Genomic DNA, 17,906 nt, shown 5'->3' with positions numbered 1-17,906 from the left:
CCAAGCACACTGGGGAGTTAGAATAGTAAGTTTGTCTACCACAAGCCAATAGCACCTTCCCTGAAGCAAGCACCCAGTAGAGTTAGAATACTAATTTTGTCTTACACGTCTGACCAGTACCCTCACTGATGTAAACACCCAGCATGGTTATAATAGTAATTTTGCCCCCCTTCCGCAACTGACCAACATCTTTCCTTTAGGCCAACAAACGGTGGATTTATAATAATAATTTTGCTCCCAGAACTGACCAGCACCTTCACTGAGGCCATCACCCGACGGAGTTATAATATTAATTTTGCCAACAGCCATTTACCTGCATCTTTCTACAGGTAAGCACTATACTACGTTACAGTATTGATTTTGCCTCAGACTACTGCCCAGAATTTTTCACAATATAAAAATTAACCATTCTTAATTTCTTTTTAGCCAATAAAAAATACTTTTGTTCTAACTTAATGATGGATTTCTTCAGAGATGTTAATTAATTTTGATATGTGTAGGTCTCGCTCCAAAATCTGTGAATGTATTAGAAAAACAAAATTACAATGTACGTTTGAGCTTTATCGCTTAAAATTAAATCTGATTTATGTTAAGCATTCACTTACTTTATTCAGAAGATGAGTTCTGTTTTGCTGTATCTGTTTGTCTAAGAAATTAATTTTAGGTTTAAGTTTATTAAATATTTGATGTCTTACTAAATGGTTTTGTCTACAACCTTCACTTACTTCAGTCAATCGATGGCAGTGTTTGAAGTCGAAGCTCTCACAATTCTCCTGCTACTGCAGATGAATGTGGTCACCAGGGAAGTCTGTGTACCACTGAGCATAGGATGGTTAGCGGCTGAATTTATATGTTTGCTTGGGGTTAATGAAAATGTAACAGAAAATATCTTAATAGTTCTATTTTCCGGGTGATTTTTCTTTTAACGTTCCATTTCCAGAATGGTCACCATAATGAGTAGATGATGACTGGACTGTTGAAGTGGAAATAGTGAAAGGACACACGTTTTAATGATTTGTAGGTATATGCTTATCTTGATAGGCAAGATATATATTTATAGAATGCACTTTTTTTTAATGGGATTTATATCCCGGAATATTATTTCTTCTTTAACATATTTTTGCGAATTATTGATCTTTGTATTTTTTCCCACTACTTTATTTCACAGCCAATGTGTCTAAGTTTAAAACTGTTTAATTATTATGCTTTGTGATGGTATTTGTTGTATTTGTATACGTATTAATTGTATGAGTTGTAATGGCACTTTTTATGTATCCTAATAGACATGCGCTGTAATGGTTCTTGTAAAAACTAGCATTGTCATGGTAATTGTGTTGTAAAATCCACGTTGTAAAAGTATGCATTGTAATGGTATGTATTGTAACATCATTTATTCAGCACTTCGAGATTATTAAGTTTTTGAATGTGGTAAAAAAAATCCTTGGTTGAGTTCTTTGCTGAAATGTTTTGCGCGGAAAAAAAGCAGATTTTTCAGAGATAATCTGAGCTTTGTTTTCTGAGATTTTTGATTTGTATAGAATATTGCCTCCAACAACGCTCTTGATGTTTACACAGCTGTTTCGGTTGTTTGAGATTCTGAGAGAACCAGGCTTGAGAGGGAGTTCATGCTGCTATTTCAAATAGATTTAGGGCCTCATTTACTAGGTTTTGGAGCAGGGGAGCGTCGCAAGGTATCTTGTGGCACTGCTGTGCATCAAAAGAAAAGGGCAGGAATGCGCCGTATCTATGAGATATCAATGAAACAACACAGATGCCAGTACTGATATACTTTCATGCACTTACTCACTCATGCAATCACACACATACATGTTATAATCAACAAATATATATTATTTTATTTACTTTTATTCTTTCTTTTGATCTGCTCTTTTTTTGATTTCAAAATACAAGTTTATAAATGCAATTCCAATAAAGGTAAAACTACACAGGGGGGCAACAACTTCATACAAATATTACATAAAGGAAAAGAAGAAAAAACAATTCAGATTTTTTAACAAATAAATTATATTGATTGATAGTCACCATTGTGCAAGAAACACTGTTAAGAACAGCCTAGGTTCTGTTTTTGAAATGTTATGTACATTGCCTCTCAAACCACCTTTTCTTAGGTAAGGCATACATATTTCCTAGTGGGCTAGTACCAAACAGTGAGGGTACTGGGCTCTGAGAAAAATCAGAGATTCATCAAAAAATATTAATTTGTTCAAAGCCACAGTATTGTTATATAAAATACACTTGTTTGGATGCAAGGGGCTGGCCTAAAGTTCTACCCACAGCTTTTAGCCCTGTCCAACAGTGTTTAATCGGGCAAAGATCTGCGTCCAGTAAAATCAGGATAGTAACTCTGGACCCAAAAATGATCAGGTCCTGAGACCCGGGCTACGGTTAACCTAGGGTCCGACCCTACTGTAGTTAACGTTCTGAGTGAGACACTGCCACTAGGAAGCAGGGACTAAGAAAACAACAGCTCTAAAATAATAATATAACAATACTCCGTATGAATGTAGTGTGGGAATACTCAGATCAAAAGAACATTTCACTGTTCTGAAACACAATTTGATTATTAAATACCATTGTCAACATGTAAAAAAAAAACAGATGAAAGTGTGCTATGATGTTGGCTTTAACCATAAAACACATTAGATTCTGGAATATATAAGTAGGACACCTGAACAAAATATTTAAGAAAAAGAAAGCCCATGAGTGTTGCAAACTTTGATGAAATGGAGTCAACTGCAAACCTCATAACACCCAGCATTAAGTACAATGTCCTACGTCCTAACATGTCATGTATGACCAAAACATGTGACATCATCTGTTCAGGATTGTCCCCAAACAGATATGCCTGCCACCGCCTTGTGTCGAAAGCACATCTGTGACAACTAGAAGAAACTCTTACCAAACCTTACCCAAAAAAGCAGTATTTCAATAAGCGAAACAGAAACGTGACATCAACCAAAATAACGTTTACTTTCAATAAAAGATGCAACGTTTTGTGGTAGGGATCAAAAACAGTAAAGAACAGCCCGACCACACAACTTGGGCCAATGAGCAGTTTCAGGAAGGCACATGACAGAGGGGACAAACCAACTGATTTACAAATATATAAATTTGTAAATCCAAGTTTTAAAAAATTGGGATGCCCCAATCAAAACTAAATGACATCGAAAACACAACAAAAAAGTGAAAATAATTAAAATCAGGGCTAGGTGGAATATTCCATTCTGCCTGTGGAATTGGAAGAATTTTGAGACTCTGCGTTACTCTTGTAATGGTAAGTTCATGCCAAACACCAGCAATCGCAGAGTAGCATAATTTGTTCTCGCGCACGGCTCCAGAATGGTAAGTTGGTTAGCATGAGTGATATTTGGCGTCCCCTAGCACGAAATCAGGTCGCTAGGAGGACATCCGACAAGATTTTTCTAAAGCGTGCGATCGCGCCTGTCCAAAGTCGGAAGGCTGCCGTTCAAAAATTCACTTGAGAGGCAGCAAAATCAGCTCGAGGAGCTGAGCCCCCTGGTGCATCGCGTGGTGCCGGTCATGCTGAATTTTTAACACAGAATGCACTACCAGCGCTAAATCACATCACAAGCAGCACGACTTGCATAGTTCCGCCTATTCAGCAGGAATGCCCACTAGACACCAGGGAGTTTTTGGGGGTGGGGGGGATCAATTTTGTCTTTGCGGGAGCAGCTCCTTGGGGGGAGGGTCACAAAAGAACCTGGTTTTGCAAGAGGTGGGTCACCTGGGTTTTGGCCCCAACAGAAATGTCTGGATTTGGTAGATTCCCCTAGATGGCCGCCGAGCCCAGGGCCAAAAACCCAGGTGATCCCACCATTTCAAAACCAGGTTGTTTTGTGATAGGTAATTTTGATGTCTCCACAATAGGTTTTGGGCCCTTGCCTGTCGGCCCACCCACTTTTTATCGTGAGACCTGGGGGAACCCTGTGTGGTAGGAAATATGAGTCAGCCTGGTGACCCCACGACTTTCCTACACAGAAACGGGAGAAAAATTTGATTTTTTTTCAGCTAATTTTGAAGTCTGCAGGAGATTCTGGGTAGGAAAACACTGGTGGGGGTCCACGCAAGCCATACCTCCCTGGACTCCCCCGGACGTCGAGTTTTCAGTAATGTCTGGGCTTTGTAGGTTTCCCTACATGGCCACAGAGACCGGGGCCCAAAACTCAGGTGACCCCCCTCGCAAAACCACTTAGTTTCGTAATAGGTAATTTTCAGGTCTCCACAATATGTTTTGGGCCCTTCCCTGCTGCAGGCACTTGACCCACCCACACAAGTGAGGTACCATTTTTAGGGCTTGCTGGTGTTGGAGCGCGAAGCGCTCCCACCAGCAAAATGTATTGTCACCGTGACGGCTTGCAAGGGAGTACAGACCGGGCCACGCGCAGATTGTGGTCTGTGAACGCGCAGATTGTCAGCGTGCGCGTGCTCCCTTCCTGGCTCCGAACGCGTGCTGCTGCTGGCGCAGGGGCTGCAATTCCACAGCCGGCCACTGGGGACAGGTCCGAGACCGTCAGGGGGAAGCTGCGTCTGAGGTAGGAGCGAGGCATCGCACTGAAAAACCCTGGAGCAGCAAGGCCCCACCTCCCCCCAAACCTCCGGAGTCCGGTTAGTTTCATTCTTGTTTGTTTTTGCTGTGCAGTTCTTCCGTTTTTATTTGGAAGAGTAGTGTCAGCTTTATTTGAGCAGATCGTGCACTGCTATTATTGAATGCAAGCTTTCCCAGTCTGCCTTTTTCACTTTCGATGGTGTTTGGCTCCTGTGTCTCTTTTTTTTGTATACGAGGGTGCGCCGCAGACCTCTTCTCCTTGGTGTTTCTGCCTGTGACATTTCACAGTCTGCATATGCTGTATTGTTTATTTAAGCGTTGCAGGTAGAAAAATGTCAGACAGTGCCGAGAATGTTTCACAAAAGCTGTTCCTCCCTAAACCTCTCCTTACTTTCCCTAAACCCCTCCCATTTTGTAAATAATATTCCCCATTTTCCTGCCAATCTCCCTTGTTCCCACATTACAACTAAAACGTAGGCTTATGGGTGGAGATCTCCTCCACTTGGCATTGAGCTCCACATAGGAAAGATAGGAGTGACGGTGGTGCATCGGTTTGTGAATAGCATTTTGTAGTAAGTGGGTACTACTCCTTTATTACTACTTAACATACTACAAAATGCAGGTCGTGAACAGACCCCTCTGAATTTCAGAATAAGTACCTTGTCTCCCCAGCAGTGCCTCTAAGCATAGCAGGCTGTCCTGCCGGAGTCAACAAAAGATTTCTTGAGGTAAATGCCCTCCTCCCCAAATGGCCTAAATAAAGTTCTGTTAAGACTTCTTCCTTCCTCCGTGTCCACCAGTGTAACCCGCCTCAGCTCTTTAACACATTACAGAAAGTACTCCAGTTCTTCCTTCTGTACTAGGAAGTGATGCCTGCAAGTGGTTTGAAGAAACTGACATCTCTTTTTACTGGGAACACATCTGCTGCCTGTATACATAAGTGGTGCAAGTCTCCTCAAACACTGAGGCTTTTACAGGCTGCTTCATTAGAATCTGAAGGGTCAGATAACATCTCCCAGTAACGGGCCTTCACGTTCAGCAGGGATAACCAAACTGCTTCTCCTATAGCCTCCTTTTATACTTTATATCCCTCATAGAGTTCACTCTGCTTCTATGCTAAGTCGGTGCACTGCTGTCAAGCATAAAGGCATACACTTGGCTAGTTGTGCCAACCCTCCTCATGTTCATGGCTTCCGCTAGGCACTGTCAGATGCTTCATGATTGTGGTCTAGGATTCTCCATTTCCAACTATACTCAAAATGAGCCAGGTTACTTGTAATGATTAGAAAGGATCTCTCGGTTTAGAGAATCCGATTCTATATACAGGTGAAGGGAACGAATGCAGTATTTCTCTTTGGTACTTCGCCCTGCTGTCATCTTGAGAGAAATGCTTCACACACAGATGGGTGTTGATTACTGATGATGTGACTGAAACAAGGATGCAGTAATATTTATCCACTATCTGGAATGACTATCAGGAAATAAAGGCTTCGAGTAAGTACCCATCTTCTAGCTATACTAATCTGGGAATCTTTTGCTGTAGTGTGAATAACAGTTATTTGATGACCAAACTCCTTCAGCATATGCATACACTGATGGGATGTGTTGCCTTCTTGAAAAGGTCCTCCTTGTACGCTCAATGGAGCCTGCTCCAAACCACGTCCCTTCTATCACTCTCATGGAGACGATTGTCAGCCTCATTTTGAGAGCATAAGGTCTAGGTGTAATGTGGTTAAGAGAAGTCAGGCCCACTGACATTGTATGACAGTAGAGGGCCAGTTTGTAGCTGTCTTCACAAAATTATGTGTCTACAAAAGCCAGATTATGCAACATAATGTGACACTGTCTGTTATAGTATTATTTCATTATTTTGTATCCAATCGATCCTGGCTTGGGGAAAGTTGCTTCATATAAGTAAGAGTTTAACACCTGAATGCAGCAATCTGCTACTGAAAGGTCAACAGTTAACCTGTGCATAGGGTCTGCCTTTGAGCAGAGTAATGTTTAAAAAATTTCTTTCAGAAACGTCTAGTGGTCCTGGTAATGAGTCAACTTTACCGGATTGGTGGATGACTTTTCATGAAGGACCAATCATCGGGTAGATCTGTCAGCATCACATGAGAGTTTAACTATGTGGTTTGGTTCAGGAATGTAGGAGCCGATTGGAGATTGTGGATAAACTTTCTACTTGCTCACCCAGCAGGTGACCATGAGCTTCTGAGAGTCAAGAAAAGGCCTTGATACTTCTTGGTTTATCTACTGGACTCTGCTATCAGCCTCATTGTTCATATGCGCTTGGTTCCACTAGAGTGCTGTGAGAAGGCATGGCCTGTTGTAACTCAGTGTTCAGAATGAGAGGCACGTTTATGCATTGTCCATGGCAAGCTCGAGGGAGCACTCAGTTCTGTATCTGAAGCCTGTATCATCAGTGGATTCTGAAACAAGACAAAGGTGGAGATTGTGCACATGGGTAAGCTCTGATGTAAGTTGGGACAGAAATCTCATTGACCATTCTAAATATGAAAAGTCTGACTGCCGATACAGTCAAAACAAGCTTCCCTTCTTAAAAGTTTGCAGGTTTGTGAGACCGTGGGCCTCATTTATAGGTAGGTAGTAATTGAAAATCCTCTAAAAGTGCCCTGGCAGAACACCTGCTAGAAATAGGTCTGGATCATCCACCTTTGGCTTCCCGCACCTCATAGAGTGGGGGGAGATGGTTTACTTGATGATGGAGCAGCTGCTGACTATGGCATCTGGAATTCCCGGTCCCTTGGCACAAAGCCCTCGAAAATAATGCTGTAGTGACCTCCCTTTTTAAGGTAGCTGCTCCTACCCCGTTTCCCTAATGCACTTTTTGTGAAGGACTGGCATGTAAGCCTTGGTAATGCCAGACATAAACAAGCATTTACAATGCAATAGGTCTTGGGTTAATTAAGTTTGAGCTATTGGCATTGCTAAATATTGCAACACCAACTGCAAAAAAAGCTATTGGTGTTGCATTATTTAGCAAAGCCAATAGCTCAAACTTTAATAATGCGAGACCTATTGCATTGCAAATGCTTGTTATCAATAGACTTTGGGGAATGCTGGGTGGGTGAATGTTTGTGGGTCCACGCAGATTTCTGAATTTTCCATCACAGAAATGTGAGAAAATGTGGGTTTTTTGACAAAGTTTGAGGTTTGCAAGGGATTTTAGGTAACAGAACCTGGTAAGATCCACACAAGTCACCCTATCCTGGATTCCCCTGGGTGTATAGTTTTCAAACATGTATAGGTTTGCTAGGTTTCCATAAGTGCCGGCTGAGCTAGGGTTCAAAATCCACAGGTAGGCACATTGCAAAAAAAAGGGTCAGTTATAACTGGAAAAATGTGATCTGTTCACATTGCGTTTTGGGCAGTTTCCTGTTGTAGGCACTAGGCCTACCCACACAAGTGAGGTACCATTTATATCAGAAAACTTTGGGGAATGCTGGGTGGGTGGAATTTTGTGAATCCACGCAGATTCCAGAACTTCCCATCACAGAAATGAGAGGCCTAGCAACTAAGGAGCTAAGAAACAGATTTTGCTGGGAGGCAATCTGAATCCGCAGCTCCCACTGACCCTTTCTTAACAAAAGAAGTGTGGATTCCTGTCCTTCTCTAATGTTTAGTCCCTGAGTGGGCCAGGTCCTAGGGGGCATGAGTAATTATATTAAGGAGGGGGTTGGCTTCCCCCCCCCCTCCTAGGGCTAATGAAAGAACCCACCTTTCCGGGCACTGTATAATAGATACACGGGCGGAGCCCCTTGGGACAAACAATGTAAAATAATTGTGGAAGGCCCGATGTACCGCCACCCGCACCCCTGGGGACAGCTGCATTCCTGTGGCACTGTATAATATGTATGCCGGCAGGCCTAGCAGGCCCGCCTGCGCCCCATGGACCACCACCTCCATGTGGCAAATTATTTAAAATAAATGCGGGGCCCGCACGGCCCCCCTGCAGCCACAGGGACCGTGACCTTCTCGGGCTCAAAGAAAATTATGAAGGGGTTCCATCATGGATCATTGGAGGATGGCCCTGGAAACCGCCTCCACAGGGCGGGTTCCTGCTACATCCTGAGGTGCCCACCCTGAGGTGGTAGCGGTTTGCTTTTGCTTGGTGGGAGCTGAAAGTTCCCACCAATCAAAAGCAAGAATAATTCTGCTTCCTGCAAGGTTGATAAAAGACATTATTGGTGAACTATGAAAGGGGGGCATGGTTCAAAGGATCATGGGATACGAAGATCTGTTATATACTGTCTAATGTTTTCATTGGCTGCTGGTTTTTGGTAAAGTAGGAGAAAGCATAATCCTCACCTCTGTGTCCTTAACAGAAGTGAAAATTCTTGTTGCAAAGCTAAACAATATTTTATCGTTGCCTTCAGTCCTGACATTTAAACAGCTCTTTCTCCTTCTGTCAGAAGAATAAAATATGAAATAGCCAGCAACCTGTAGGTGGTTGTGGGGAAGGGGGGGCGGGGGGGGGGAAGCTGTTGGAATGGGTAATAAATCACAGACCTGATCTGTGTGTCTTGTTTTTTTCCATCACCTGCCCTGACATGTCACTAAATATAGCTCATGTTCCTTTTTGTCGTACAAGGCGACTGAATGCAGAGAGAGGCAGGTTTTTATGTGTTGCAGTGCAGAAACAAATATAGCCGCCTGTTAAGAAGAGCCATACACCATAAATTCAAGTAGTTTTCACAGAATGAACTTACTACTTTTGGTATTCACAGAAGTTAGGATTTTGTCTTAAGTCTGTCTTAAGTTTGTCTTAAGACAAACTTAAGACAAAATCCTAACTTCTGTAGTAAGTGCATTCTGTGAATACCAAAATAGTAGTAAATTTAGGATTGAGTCTTAAGTTCATTCTGTGAATCGGGCCCTACTTCTTCTTCTACTGTATGGACTCCCTGGACTTCGCTGGACTCGTCTCCCTTCCAGTCTGCTGCATAATCTGTGCCTGTGCACCACATAGGAACCTTCCAAGGCTTATGGACATGAAAGACACCAGAAGGAAGCTCATTTGGAGTGAAGGAGTCACTCCCCTGCATTCGCAGGCACCGCAACTAAGTTGACTGGTCTGCTGATCCTGAGCACCTCCGGACTCCGTAAGGTTCTGAAACACAGGTGGTGGTTTTCCACAGCTCCTGCGGCATGCCCTGCCCTCCCACCAAGTTTGAGGCCAGTATCCCTTGTGGGGGTTGCATTAACTGGACCCCTGTGCACCGCGTCAACTTGCAGTTCCAAAGGCTTGTTGACTACCTTCCAAGAAAATATTCGCGCTCCAAGTAGCCCCAACCTCGAGCATCTCCAGTGACCAGAATCTTCAGCCATACCGCATTGTGTGCATCATGGCCTGCATCTTATGGTGAGCTGCTTGAGGTCCTCTTGTGACTCCAGTGATTCCGGTCTGTGGGTCCAATTGAGGATCACCTTTGTTCGTTTTGGGCTTCCCTCATTGCTCGGGGACTGCCCTGACTCCCCTGCTGACACTTCCTCGACTTCTGGGTTGGTTGAATTTGCCACGGCTTGTTGGTGCTCCCGCCGGACACCGGACCCTCATTAAATCGACATCCGGCGTGGGACAGCGAGTGCCTGGCTCCTGGTCTTGCTCAGCTTCGCCTGGTCCTCACAGCTGCAGCGTCAAGGTCATCGTAATCCATCCTGCAACACCCAACATCGGAGGGCATTCGTCTTCCAAGTCTCCTGGTCACTCCTGAATGACAGACTCTGCCCCCTCTGCTTCCAGATACCTCTCATCTAGAATCCATCTTCGGCTTCCACCGGAGACTTTCTCCTTCTTCAGCAGAGGCACTTTCCTGAAGTCCTCCATTGGGCTCGACTGCGGTTTCCGACACCACTTCACACCTATGCACCCAGCATCCCTCGTCTAGGTAACGTGGGTACTAGGGTATCCACAGGTGGGGTGGCTCTCAAACCTTCAGTCTTCCACAGGGTTTCTTCAGTGTCCACTGGGAAGGATCCTTAATCTTTAAAAATCCAACCGCGACTTACACGTAGAGTTGTACGGAGCACTCAGTTGTGTTCCCACACTGCACATGCTCTTCTCAATGGGGTTGCTAGTCATTCCCCTTGGTTGGTTTCTTGGGTCCCCAGCACTTCTAAGTCTTCTCGACACTGTCTTGACTAGAGTCGTGGTTCTTATACCATTTTCTTAGTATATGGTTTGGTCCCCTCCTGGGTTCCACTCTGTATTACGTGCTATTTACTGAATTTCTATGTAAAGTACTGTGTGCATTAAGTTTATCTCCATATAGGAGATATCTAAACATATTAAAGAGTATTATATAATAAATACAATTTTTTATAAATACTTTGTGTGGTTCTTTTTCCCTTGATCTATACTATAAGATTGCATTCTGGTAAAACAAGCTGTTTTACACTCCTTCTGGACTAAGCCTGAAGCTGCTCTCCACAGCTGCCACTCAGAGAGCTTTCTAAGGTTGTATAGGACCTCTTAAATCATCATAAGGGTTGTCTGGACTGATGTAAAGTGCCCACTTACATTAGTGGACATCATATACCAGGCCAGCTTCTCACAATAACTCTGTTGAATTGTTCAGCGTCTCCATTACCACTCGATGATAAACAGAAGTCATCTTGTGTTCAATACTATCCCTTTGTAAAAATTGCTCCAATACTCAACACTTAACTGTGCTCCATTGTCTGGAACAGTGTTTTAGATAGTCCTTCCCTTCGGAACATTTCATCCATAAATGAAATAATACTTTATGTGTCAGCCTTCTCCACAAATTTCCCTTCCGACCACTTGGAGAATAGCCACTAAAACAAATCAATTCAATTCAATTCAAAGATCTTTATTCGGAATAAATCATCCATAAAAGTGCATAGCAAATACAATGACAATGAATACAAAAATAAACAAACGAAGTTTAGTCTATCAAGCTCTACAACAATGGAGGTACATATTAAAAAGACAGTATGTGTGATTTAAAAAATTCGATCATTTAAGAGTAGCGACAACTATAGAGTATAATACAAAGACAAGAACTGAAGTCAAGACAGATATATGTGCAAATAACAAACGTGCAAATTGTTTGGCGATATAAAGTGCAAAAGTACAATGTGCAAATTTTATCAATCAATCAATGTGCAAAGTGGCTCGTGAGCGAACAGCGGCTTTGAGGAAACAGCTCACTCTAAATATTATTTCATCTGATCCTAACAATAATAAATTCCTCAATGCTATCTTAAAATCCGACAAGTCATGTTTCCGACAATATGGCATTAAGTAATGCACAGTAAACATTTTATAAAATCCACAGAAAAACATAAAATGCATTAGACTTTGTTTCTTAATCGGGTTACATGGACAACTTAAGGTTTCCAAATGTCTGTTATAACCCAAAGGAAAGTTTAACAAATTTTCGATGCTCCCGTCCCGAAAACTGAACAGTAAACTCCTGTTCCATCTACCAAGATTTAAACAAAGGTATTTCTGGGGCGGGGCAGGGTAACAAGCAGGGGGCTCCAAATGACCCATATACTTTGCAACTGTACACTTTTTAAAATCATTCCTTTCTCGCTCCTCTCTATAAATGTTATACAGAGCCCTTTGAATCAGAGTCTTATGTGAGCGGTCTATAAGATTGGGAGATGTAAACAAGTGTCCATGCCCTACACTTATTAAACATTCATTCACTGCTTTCAACCATGGTATACAGTGTGCCCTGTCACACACTACTAGTGGAGTAGTGTGGCTCACTGGTTAGAGGCGGCAGGCCTGAGAGCAGAAGTCAGCCCGGGAACAGGGTTCAATTCCCGACGCGGCAGGGTCGTGGACCTTGGTCAGCGGACTCGATAATTCTCGCTTCGGTGCTTACTCTAATCAGGGGTTCCACTCGGCAACTCTGGGCATTAGCTTGCCTAATCTCCACAACGGCCCCACCAATTCCGGGGATGCCTGGCTCCACCTTGGGGACTCCCAGCAAGGGACCATCCCACAGGGAAAGCCAGGACGGGTTCCCCAGAGTTATACAGCGCCAGGACGCCCCGTTGCTGGGGCAGCTGTGCGCTTTACAAGTATACTACATTTACATTTACATTTACTTTAAACAATCCAAAATTATGTCACGTGTCAATGAGGCTGCAGGTTTCTGCCATATCTTTAGCCAAAAAAGGGCCGGTCTTGATCTGACAAAGTCCTCTATAAAAGGGATATTTAATTCACTGTGGCATATATAGTTTGAAGCACAGATGACTCCACCCAGCACCTTCCGACAGAATCTATTTTCTTCTGTCTGGACATGGAGACAATTTGTATGTCCCCATACCTCTGCGCCATAGGTACCTGTTGGGATGCATTGGGTTTGATAGATCTTAAGTAAAGACGAGATCACATCAGCATGATTCGGTTGGCGCAGAGAAATTATTGAGTTAATCGCTTTACCTAGTTTATTCCTCGCGTAGGAGACATGTGGTTGCCAAGAACCAGTGTTAGAGAACAACAACCCCAAGTATGAGAAAGTGCAAGTGCTTTTTAAAACATTTTCCCCTGACATGATCTCGATGATTTTATACTTTTTTGGACCACAGGACATAACAAGTGATTTTTTAAAATTTGTGGTTAAACCTAAATCAGCCATAAAAGTAACAAAACCTAAAATTAAAATACGCAGTGCCTTTGGGGTGCGGCCCATTAGGACCGCATCATCCGCGTAAAGAAGAGTAGGTATGGGAATGCCATTTACATACGGTACATCTTTTGTTAAGGTACTCAAGGAGCTGCTCAGGTCATTAATATATAAAATAAAAAGCAGAGGGGCCAGAACACAGCCCTGTCTGACCCCCCTGCCAATTAAAATATCACTGGAAAGTTCGCCCGTGTGATTAATACGCACGCGGGCTCTTAGGTCGCTATGAAGGTAAGATAAAAAGTAAACTAAATAATCATCTAAACCATAGTTAAGTAAAACAGACCATAAACGGGAGCGATTTACAAAATCAAAAGCACAACTCAAATCCATGAAACCAAAATATAAGGGGGACTTTTTAGCAATGGTGTATTTGGCCATTATTAAATTCAAGTTCAGACATTGTTCTACAGTGCCCACATTGCTTCGGAAGCCTAGCTGGCTTGGGTGTAAAATAGAGCTTTCCTCCGCCCAGGTTCTAATTCTTTTAAAAATAACCCTACCTAAAACTTTCAATGTATTATCGATTAATGATATTGGGCGGTAGCACCCAGGATCCTGCCTATCGCCTTTTTAGGTTTCGACCTGGCGAGGGGCTTGCCCCTCCCAGACCGAAAACTTTTGTCTTCAGTAGGGATGTTTGGACCGCCTCTGTTTCCAATTGGCTAGCTCCATAAATGGAGGCTAGCCATTGGGAGACAGAGGCTGTCAATCGCGCTCTCTCTTGAAAACGCGATTCGGGGGCGTTTCTGGTGCTTTTTTTAAGCCCCGCCCCTTTGTCCCGGGCCGCGCTGCGATTGGCTGCCGGCCCGGGACACCCCCGTGACGTCATTCCCGGGCCGCGCTGTGATTGGCTGCCGGCCCGGGACACCCCCGTGACGTCAGCCAATCACAGCGCGGCCCGGGACCTGACTTTTTTTTTTCTTTGCTATTCATTTGAGAGCTGTGGAGTCTTTCCTTCGCGGCATATAGTCTTTGCATTCGTCTTTCACGAGTTATGCTCTTGCAGCCCCTGGCTGCAAACGCTAAGGTAAGGTTGCACTTGCTGAAGCGCTTCTAATATTCTGAGCTTCCGACAAGGCAGGAGATTCCGTCGTGGGACTCGCATCTTGAGAGACAATCATGGCTCCTTTGACAGCAGTTGGGGTAGTATAAATGCAGAAATGATCAGAATTCAATTGGCCCCGCTGCCACTGCACCCGCTGCAATGGTAGCCACAGAGGAGGTGGTGCACTTTGCACCCTGCTGAGTATGCGGCACGCATGCAGTCCAGCGCCAGGTTTTCACTTCTTGGCAGACTTGGTGTTTGTTTTAGAAAGGCTGCTGAGAAGTGAGAGTAGGTAGTGCGTGTGATCAGCTTCAGGGAGGCGGCTGAGAAGCCCTGCGTTCAGAGGTGGTTGGCAGCGTACGTCATCTGTGGTGTGGTGAGGTGGTCTGCATGTGTGGATCCCAGCCAGTGCCTCACTTGTACCAGGAGCTTCGGCACTCTCGGCACACTGGCCAGCGAGTGCGCCACTGCTCTGTGATTTATACTATGATTAAAAAATTGCAAGGACCTGCCAAATGTAAAGTAAACATTAGGAGTGCTCGCGCCGGGGCCGCTGCAGGCCTGTAAACATTTGGAGTCTAGGGTGGCCTGGTCCAAGTCCTGCACTCGCACACCTTCACATAGTGTGCGCTATGGGGCTCCTGCGCAGAGGATCACGCGTTTCCGTGTCATTGTCCTTGGGATCTTTCTAGGGTTCCGTGATTCCCAGTTGCGAGACAGACTTCTCTTGGTCTACTACACTGCTGGGAGTAGGACATGGGGGGGTCTCCGTATCCACAGATTCCTGGACTCTGAGGCGCTCCCTAGGCCTCTTCCCTGGGTGAAAGGGTGAGCTGGGGCATTGCGGGACATGTCACTCTCAGATTCATCATACGGGCATCCTAATGCACTTCAGTGCTCTGCCTGGTCATGACTGGATAGGTCCTTAGCAGCTTAAAACTCCGATGCATTGTCACAAGTGCTTCCCACATGATTGACATTCCCCACCGCGGCATGCCAGAGCGGCCATCTACGGCCGCATTTACACTTGGCCATTCCTACTTATGTTTTTGTCTCATGTACACACTCATAAGCAATGTTTTGTCACTCGAGTCGCAACTGGTGCAGGGGAGGTGGGCAGTTTGAGGCAGTGCAGCCTGGGTGATTTGTGGGCACCTTCTGCTTCCGAGGCATGTGCCGGCGCCTGTCCGCTCCCCGGCACGTCAGTGCCCCAAGTGCTGCAGTTGTGGCTGTTATTTCGGCTGGAGGTGCACTCATTCACTCTAGTGTAAACAGTGCTGCTGGGAGGCATGCTCGCGCCTAGCAGTTGTCAGCACGGTTTTGCTCCCTCTGCTTGTGGTTTGCCTGAGCCCCCTCTCTCTTGGCTGCTCCAAAGTCTTCATGGTCCCGAGGCTTGGCACTTTAGTGTCTGCAGCCACAGAACAAAAGGTAGGTTGTTAAACTCTCTGCTCCGGGGGGAGGGACAACTTCTTTTTGGAGGGCTGTCTTCCGAGTGCACGACTGGGGTTAATCTAAAAGGCGAGAGAGGGGAAAAAACAGGCACCCGGAGAGAGAGAGCCTTGAAAGGGAGAGAGCCTGAAGGAGTCAGAGGACTTCATACTCACTGCAGTTTTAGGAAGCGGCATCTTTTGTTCTCAGTCCAGCCGACATGGCCGGACACACTCCGCCTTTAGAAAACACTTGTGACTTATCGTGTGCTGTAATTAACTTGTGGTGTGTGTGAATCGGCGTGATTTTCATGCAAGATGACGTAGTGGCGAGTTTAACTAGTTCGAGTTAATACTTTTCTGAATTGCAGAGCATTGTTTTTAAAAGTGAAGTTTGTTTTCCTCGCGGCTGCCTCGCTTTGCCCGTCCCGCGCAGCTGCTTGGGTTGTTTGTCAGCTGTTTACTTTTCTACCTGCTGGTTGTTTGTTGCACGTGCGGTTCCTCCTGTGCTCGTCCAGCGTGGTGCGTGCTGCCCCGGCTGTGTGTGCTGTGCGAGCGAGGAATGCTGACACGTTTGGGTTGTGAGACCAGCTGCTGGAGCCCGGAGTGCACGGGGGTTGAACTCACAATTAATAGGTGGGAGGTGGGTGCGGGGGTAGAGGTGCGTGGGGGGCACACCCCGGGAGCCCGAGACACACGCGTTTAATCTTTGAAAACAGTCTTAAACATTTCATGCACAAGTGAATGCAGATCTCAGAGAAAGTCGTGACGTCTTCCTGCAGCTCGTGGCAAGTGCTGGCCGTTCATAATCTCACATAGGCTTTTAAAGTGCAGTTTTACATCATGTTAATTTCGCTGCCGGCGTTATTGTGATGCTTGCTTTAGTACCCTGGACCTTTTTGCAGGTTCCCGTGCACTGAGACTTAAAAAAAAATTCGAGCCATACTGACAGTTTATTCAGCATTTCAAGTGGGCTTTTTATTTTCTTGTGGACCTTTGGGTGCTGTTTTTTCCCCTCCTGAAGCTTGTAGTTTCACTGGAATTTCTATCAATATGTGCGTGTGTTTCTTGAAGAAATGCGGGGTTTTGTGGATGTAATCTTATTTTAATGAATGTGTTAGGTGTTTTGTAAAGCGCTGTCAACTTTCGATAGCTTCGTAGCGCTGAAATGGGGGTAAAAAAACAATAACTCCTAATAATTATTTCAGGGCTTGCCTTTCCGTGAGCCGAATTAATAGGAAGGGTCGTTGTGCAAGCAGAGTTCACGCAGCCTCGGAGCCTCTCAAGTAGAACTTTGCCTCCTAGCTCTCTAAGTTGGTAATATAGCTCAGTGGGGTTTTACTGCAAAAGTTTGTTTATTCAACATTTCAAGTGGGCTTTTTATTTTCTTGTGGACCTTTGGGTGCTGTTTTTTCCCCTCCTGAAGCTTGTAGTTTCACTGGAATTTCTATCAATATGTGCGTGTGTTTCTTGAAGAAATGCGGGGTTTTGTGGATGTAATCTTATTTTAATGAATGTGTTAGGTGTTTTGTAAAGCGCTGTCAACTTTCGATAGCTTCGTAGCGCTGAAATGGGGGTAAAAAAACAATAACTCCTAATAATTATTTCAGGGCTTGCCTTTCCGTGAGCCGAATTAATAGGAAGGGTCGTTGTGCAAGCAGAGTTCACGCAGCCTCGGAGCCTCTCAATTAGAACTTTGCTTCCTAGCTCTCTATGTTGGTAATATAGCTCAGTGGGGTTTTACTGCAAAAGTTAGTTTATTCAACATTTCAAGTGGGCTTTTTATTTTCTTGTGGACCTTTGGGTGCTGTTTTTTCCCCTCCTGAAGCTTGTAGTTTCACTGGAATTTCTATCAATATGTGCGTGTGTTTCTTGAAGAAATGCGGGGTTTTGTGGATGTAATCTTATTTTAATGAATGTGTTAGGTGTTTTGTAAAGCGCTGTCAACTTTCGATAGCTTCGTAGCGCTGAAATGGGGGTAAAAAAACAATAACTCCTAATAATTATTTCAGGGCTTGCCTTTCCGTGAGCCGAATTAATAGGAAGGGTCGTTGTGCAAGCAAAGTTCACGCAGCCTCGGAGCCTCTCAAGTAGAACTTTGCCTCCTAGCTCTCTAAGTTGGTAATGTAGCTCAGTGGGGTTTTACT

At 44.5% G+C, this 17,906-nt stretch overlaps 1 protein-coding gene across 5 annotated transcripts in view; it reads right to left on the bottom strand.

The window, feature by feature from the left end:
- Positions 1-17,906, bottom strand: part of LOC144770299 (N-acyl-aromatic-L-amino acid amidohydrolase (carboxylate-forming)-like) — a 370,744-nt gene that overhangs the window by 346,318 nt on the left and 6,520 nt on the right. The gene's annotated exons all lie outside the window — the stretch shown is intronic.

Source organism: Lissotriton helveticus, chromosome 1_1, assembly GCF_964261635.1.
Source record: "Lissotriton helveticus chromosome 1_1, aLisHel1.1, whole genome shotgun sequence".
Taxonomy (NCBI): Eukaryota; Metazoa; Chordata; class Amphibia; order Caudata; family Salamandridae; genus Lissotriton; species Lissotriton helveticus.
The sequence above is the reverse complement of the archived record's forward strand: the minus strand, read 5'-3'. Positions and strand labels throughout refer to the sequence as shown.